This window comes from Meleagris gallopavo, chromosome 30 (assembly GCF_905368555.1).
Source record: "Meleagris gallopavo chromosome 30, MGAL_WU_HG_1.1, whole genome shotgun sequence".
Taxonomy (NCBI): domain Eukaryota; kingdom Metazoa; phylum Chordata; class Aves; order Galliformes; family Phasianidae; genus Meleagris; species Meleagris gallopavo.
In genome coordinates, this window is record NC_139433.1 from 1,843,637 (window position 1) to 1,849,636 (window position 6,000).

A 6,000-nucleotide genomic window follows, 5' to 3' on the forward strand; every position below is an offset into this window, starting at 1 on the left:
GATCCTATTTGTGTTTTTCCCCTTTTTCCCTGGGCAGGAGCATTTTCTTAGCAGGTGTTTCTTGAGCAGGCTGTGGTCTGAGCTGAGTTGCCTGCGATGTAGAACTGAAACAGCATGAGTGTGAAATAATCCTGTCCTGCTGTGCTGTGTCTCCTTTCTCTGCTGTAGTATAAAACCCTAATTCCTCCTGCCAGGTAATCTCCAAGCTGTTCAGATGGATATAGGTACAGAACAGCTTAGAGGAGTTGTTTGGTTGCAGCTTGGATTCTGCACGGGGATTGAGAGGTTTGGATTTTATTCGAAGCTCCTCTGCTTTCTTCCATTGTGTTGCAGACTTTGTAATCACACATGTAGAGTAAAATGCTTGAGCAGGAGCCTGGGCTGCTGAATGGCATCCTGGGTTTTCCCTCCTCTTTGCTGCAGCTTCTGTGTCCCTTTGCCCGTGCATTTATTTAATTCACCGCTGCTCCAGATCCTATGTTGCCTCTAACAATGTTTCACCTCATTGCAGCTGAATTCTCCTGCACAGCACTTTGTGGTGTCTGCACAGGGATGAGTAATAGCCCCCAGTCGCCAACCACCCAGCATAATTAGTTGTATTTCCTAACGAGCCCTCAGACTGCCTGAGTGGGAGTTGGGAGGAAGACAGAGCGAAACCTGTCGGGGTTGTGATGGAGTCGGTGCTTTGTGCTCTGTGTGCCAATGCTGAGGTCCTGCTCAGGGAGTGCAGCTCCTGCCTCCCATGAGCAGAGGCATCGTGGGCAGATCTTATCGTGTTTGTTTTTCCTTGGAGTGGCTGCGGTTTATTTTTTTTCCCCCAGAAAGGATTTGGTTTTTAGAAGAAATCAATTAAAACCTGAAGCTGTTCCAGAGAGGGTGTTGGTTGGATGAGTGTATTTTAATAGTTTTTGTTGGGTTTGACATTGTTGACACATCCATTAGGCCACGTACCAAGGAAAATGGGGAGGGGAAGGGTTAGACTAAAGCAACTTTGCCTCTTGAAACACCCATTAATCTCCATTTATACAAGGACTTTTCTTCCAAAGGTTGCAATTAAAACACGTTCCAGTTGACCTGATGTGTTGCCCCACTCGCTCTTTTGATTTAGTGCTTTAACAAAATGCTCCAAATTTGACTTTTCCTGTGATTTGGGGCACTGTGAGTTGGTTTATCTTCTTAATTAGAGATCGTGAGACGTCTTGAAGGGTGAGAATGGTTTCCCTGCACCTCTGGATGCATGGTGGCTCAGTGCTGTGGAATTCTGTGGAGCAGCTCCGTGTGGTCTCTGCAGGATTTACCCTCCTGCAGTGAAATTCTTGGCACAGAAGCCAAAGGAAGGTGTTTGCTGCAGGGATCAGTGCTGCAGCTGCTCGGGTTGGAGCACCCTGTTTGCCCAAACTCAGCAAATCAGTTGAGTTTGAACCACGTGCAATTGGAACCAAGGAGTCCTGGTCCTCCAAGTATTGAGGTTTTTTTCCTCAGGACACATTATGAGTGAGACTGACTTTCCTCCCTGTCTTTGCTGCCTTGGGACTCTGGCTGGCAAGTGTAATTAGCATGGGCCAAGCTTTGTAATTCCTGGCGCAGAAACAGCATTAATGGATTTGCTCAGTTCCCTTTTATCAGCCTTCCCAGCCTGCCTCTTATCTCAGCACTTTGGGGAGGGCTAAGATGGGATTAGGAGAACGTGAAGGCCTGATAAATGGAGATAGGAACCTGAGAGCTGGGGCAGATGGATGCAGGTCCACCGCGAAGCTGCAGAGAGCCGCAGGGCTGGTGAATTGAGGGGACTGAGGATGCTTGAGGACCCCATAGGGATGTGTCACAGCACTCAGAAACCTGTTGGGATGAGTGAAAGTGTTGAGGCAGCCGGCCCTCGGCTTCCTGCAAATTGATGCTGTGCTTCTGTTTCCCTGAGTCGGCAGTTTGCAGCCATGCTGATGAACTGGGTGGAACTTTCCCAGGCTTTGCAGCGCTGCAAAGAGCTGCTGGTGTCTAAAGGAGCTGCTGCTGTTCTCTGTGCTCTCCCCAGAGGTGGGACAGCAGCCCCTGAGCTGCAGGAAGGGGGGGCAATGGGCCACATCCCCCAGTTAGGGTGGGAACCTCTCCAAACCATCCTGAGAATGCCAAGGGGGTGGAAAACAAGTCTGGTGGGAGAAGGTTTCTCTGCAGTTGGAGCAACACCTGGGGGTGACCTTCACCTTCATGCCTCCGTGTGCGTCCTCCATTCTTTTATCCTCAGGGACTGAAGGGTGATTGATGTGTGTGTGCTCCAGGTGCAGCCCTGTCATCTCCCTGCTCAGATGGAGGTAGGGACGCAGCCCCCTCCTCAGCTCAGGGCTGCCCAGCAGCACCCGCTGTGCTCTGTGACAGTTTGGCTCCTTCTGAGACCCTGTCCACATCTTTCCCCACAGCAGCTCTTCCACTTCTGCTTGGAGGCACTGGGACCCCTTTTTTTTTTTTTTCTTTTTTTTTTTTCAGGCTTCTCTTTCCAAAACACCTTCCCAGGAACGGGAGAACTGCTTTCTCTCCACCTGGCACAGCTCTCTGCTCAGCCTCTTTCTCCTCCCCCCCTCCTTTCCCTTCCCCCGCTTCTCTCCTTTAATTTGCCTTTGCTTATTTGGAATACAAAGCCCCTCCATCACAGTGTTTATACTGCAAAGCCCATTGCTTAATTCTTCTCCTTATCTCCCTATTTGAACACCGTGCTCCTCCTGCCCTTTTCCCTTCTTCCCGAGCACCCAGGATGGGTGGCAGCCCCTGGTCCCACAGCCCTCTTGCCAACTGCTTTTATTTCTCATCCCATACAAAGTGCTTTCTTTGCAGCTGGCAGATGACTTTGCCTCCCTCTATCCATCCTTTCCTCCCCGTTGTGCCCAGAAATCACCCAGCATGAGCTGGGTGAAGGACGTGGGAATCCTCTGTTCTCTGCATGTCTGTGATCTGTGTGCCGGGGGCGGAGGGGAACTGGGACCAGCAGTGAGCAGCAGTGTGGGGCGTGGGCTGCAGACCCCCAAGGCATGAGGTCAGGCTTGTCCTAAGCCTGTTGGGATGGGAGCCAGCCTGAAATAGCCTCCTTGTCAGAGTTCCCACCAGACCCAGAGCTCCTTATCTCCCTGCTGCAGGATGAGCAGCAGACAGAGCAGTGTCCCCTTGGTCACCAGAGTGTCCTGTGACCTCATCGTGGCTGCCCCTCTTTAGCAGGGCTTGTTAGATGGAGGTTAAATGTGCCGAGCATCATGGGGCAGGAGGGATGTCTGGCTTCAGAGCTGCTTTCAGCAGTGCAGAAGTGAGGGGGGTGGCTTACAGAGATCTGTGAGCATCCTCAAAATAAGTGGATGAGGTCTTTGAGACGGTCCTACACAGCGTTCCTGTCTCTGACTTAGAGAGAAATGGATCTGATGGATGGACAGCTTGGTGCACGAGGAATGGGATGGATGGTCTACAGCAGGGGTTGGATGAGGTGATCGTTGAGGTCTCCTCCAACCCAAACCATGCTACAATTCCTGCTGGAAGGCGACATGAGCTGCTGCTGTGCCCACTGAGAAGCCAGGCTGTCTCACTGCCCCTCTCTGTGCCCCTGTGCTGCCTGCAGTGGTTACACCACGACCTCGTGGTGCTTCCAACCGTGCTCTCCTGGCCCCACAGGATATCCTGCCGGCCTTAATAGGACCCCTGGGGGCAATTAGTTTTCTGCTTTATGACACGTCTGGCTTTTCTCAGTAAGAGCACAAGTTCTGCGGCCACGTCCCAGCTGGAGGGAGGCGATGGGGCAGGAGGTTCTCCACGCCCACCCCACCACAATATGCTGCAGACGGATGGGTCCTGCAGCACCTGTCCTACACTGCAGTCCTTGCAGGCACAACTTCCCACCCACAGCATCCCGAAATTTCCTAGAGGAAGAGATTACAGAAAAGGATTAGATGTAAATCTCTGCTGCTGCAGTAAATCACTGTTTTTGCTGCTGCCAGCTCTGTCAAAAGGAGAGGCAGTGCTGAGCGGGGCTCCCCGAGGAGCGTGGCAGTTCTGCTGACCCCAATTATTTCAGCACGATAAATCACCGCCTCTCCCTGCTCTGCCGTAAAGCACTGCTGGTGTTAAGCACCAGGCAGGTGAGGGAGGAAATAGCAAGCGTCCTCTTTCACTGCTGCTCTGTGCTGGGGCTTCTGGGGGAGGATTCTGGGGTTCTCTTCACAACCCTAAGCAACCTACTGTAGGGAATGTGCTTTAGGGGGGGTTGGAATGGGTGACCTCCAGATCCACGTCTGTTCTGACCACTGTGGTTCTGTGATGTAGAAACTTCACGGAGAGGTGTGGGATCGTTCTGGGAATGGGAACTTGGAGTTTGGCACTGCACACCAGTGGGAATCACCTGCAGGGAGCTCTCTGTGGGTGACTTGGGACTGAATGGCTGTGGTTTTTATTTTATGGATGGGGAACTGAGGCACAGAAGCGCCGTCCCTCCCTGTGAGGGTCCCCTATGGGTCCCTGCTGTAGCATCTAGGGGCTCACACTGCAGGTGCTGAGTTTGCAGCAGAGGTGAATCCATTCTCAATAGGAAAACCAAGAGGAGAAGTGATGCTGCGCTGCCACTCAGTAGAGATTTTTGGGTGAATGATGCTTGTCGTTCCATGCAGCTGCTGGTAATAGACCAGTGCATCTGTGGGGCTGCAGAAAACACTCTAAGAAATGCAATGGAAATCTTGCATGGAGGAACAGACTGTTGAGCAGCTCTGCTGGGAATGCCAAAAGGCTTTCTTGCCTTCTGCGGTTCACACAATCAGCTAATAGCTTTGCTGACAGATATTTATCAGCCTGAGCACACTTTCCCTGAGCTTGGAAAAATAAAAGCCTACTCCTGGCCCCAATAAAACTCAGCCTGATTCCTCAAAATGAGCCGCCTGCATATCAGTCCTCCTCCTGGAGTCGTTAGGAGCAAAATGGCCAAAGCAGAACACCAAGCCACCCAAGGAGGTTGGGGGCATTCTTTCCAGTGCTAAGGGAAGGAAGATGGATGGACCCGCCCAGCAAACACCAGGCTCAGCCCTTTCCGATTCCCAGATCTGAGAAGGGAAATTTAGCATCGAGGGCAATGATTTTTGTACATCTTTGGAGCGTGGCAGGTTTGTAAAAGCTCCCTGTGTATATGAACATACACATATATATTTATATGCTATGTATATATGCACGTGTGTGTGTAGACTAAAAGGGAATCAGCCCCTATTCTCTTGCTTGGGGCCGGGATCTGCACATTCTCTTTGGAGTATTTCATGCCAGATATTAGCTGTGAATCACATTTGAAACAAAGAAGAATTTTCATTACGCTGGTGTTGGTGAGCTGCTGGGGGGCTTTGGCCACTGTCTCAGGAAATAAAAATGACCTCATTGGTGAGAATTGCGGGGTGAAGGAAAGCAGCTCCGGCGCTGCTGGGCAGCAGGAATGCACGGGAGGATGTGTGGATGCTGATGGAGAGGAGCTGCAGCTGGGTTGGCTGGGAAGGCCAATGAGAAAGGATTCCTATAGGGAATTACCCAAATGTTGGGATTCCCAGAAGGAATCCAAAGCGTCACAGAGCCGATGGGAGGTGAGAGCTGTGGGTCTGGCCAGCTCACAGGCGTTCCCCCGAGCAGTGGGTTGGGTCTGGCCAACATTGCAGCATCTTGTCTGCTTACAGCCTTCCACTCCCCCACGTTCTTCTGCATTGCTTGAAGCGTAGCACGCTCCATTTTTCCTTGTCCAGGCATGAGTCTTTGGGATGCAATGAGATGTGAGGAAAGATTTATCTTTCTGGGTTGGCTTTCCAGACCCACTTCTGCCACCAGGGAAATGGTGGGTGAATCAGAGAATCTGCCCCAAAAGGAGCTCCAGTGCAGCTGGGCTGAGGTCTGGGTGCTGTAGGGACCACTAATGTATCCCTTTAGCCTCAGTGGATGGCTGAGGGCAAACCCCAGATGTGGCCTTGGCAGAATCAGAACCTCTGCGTGGCCATTGGCACTGGA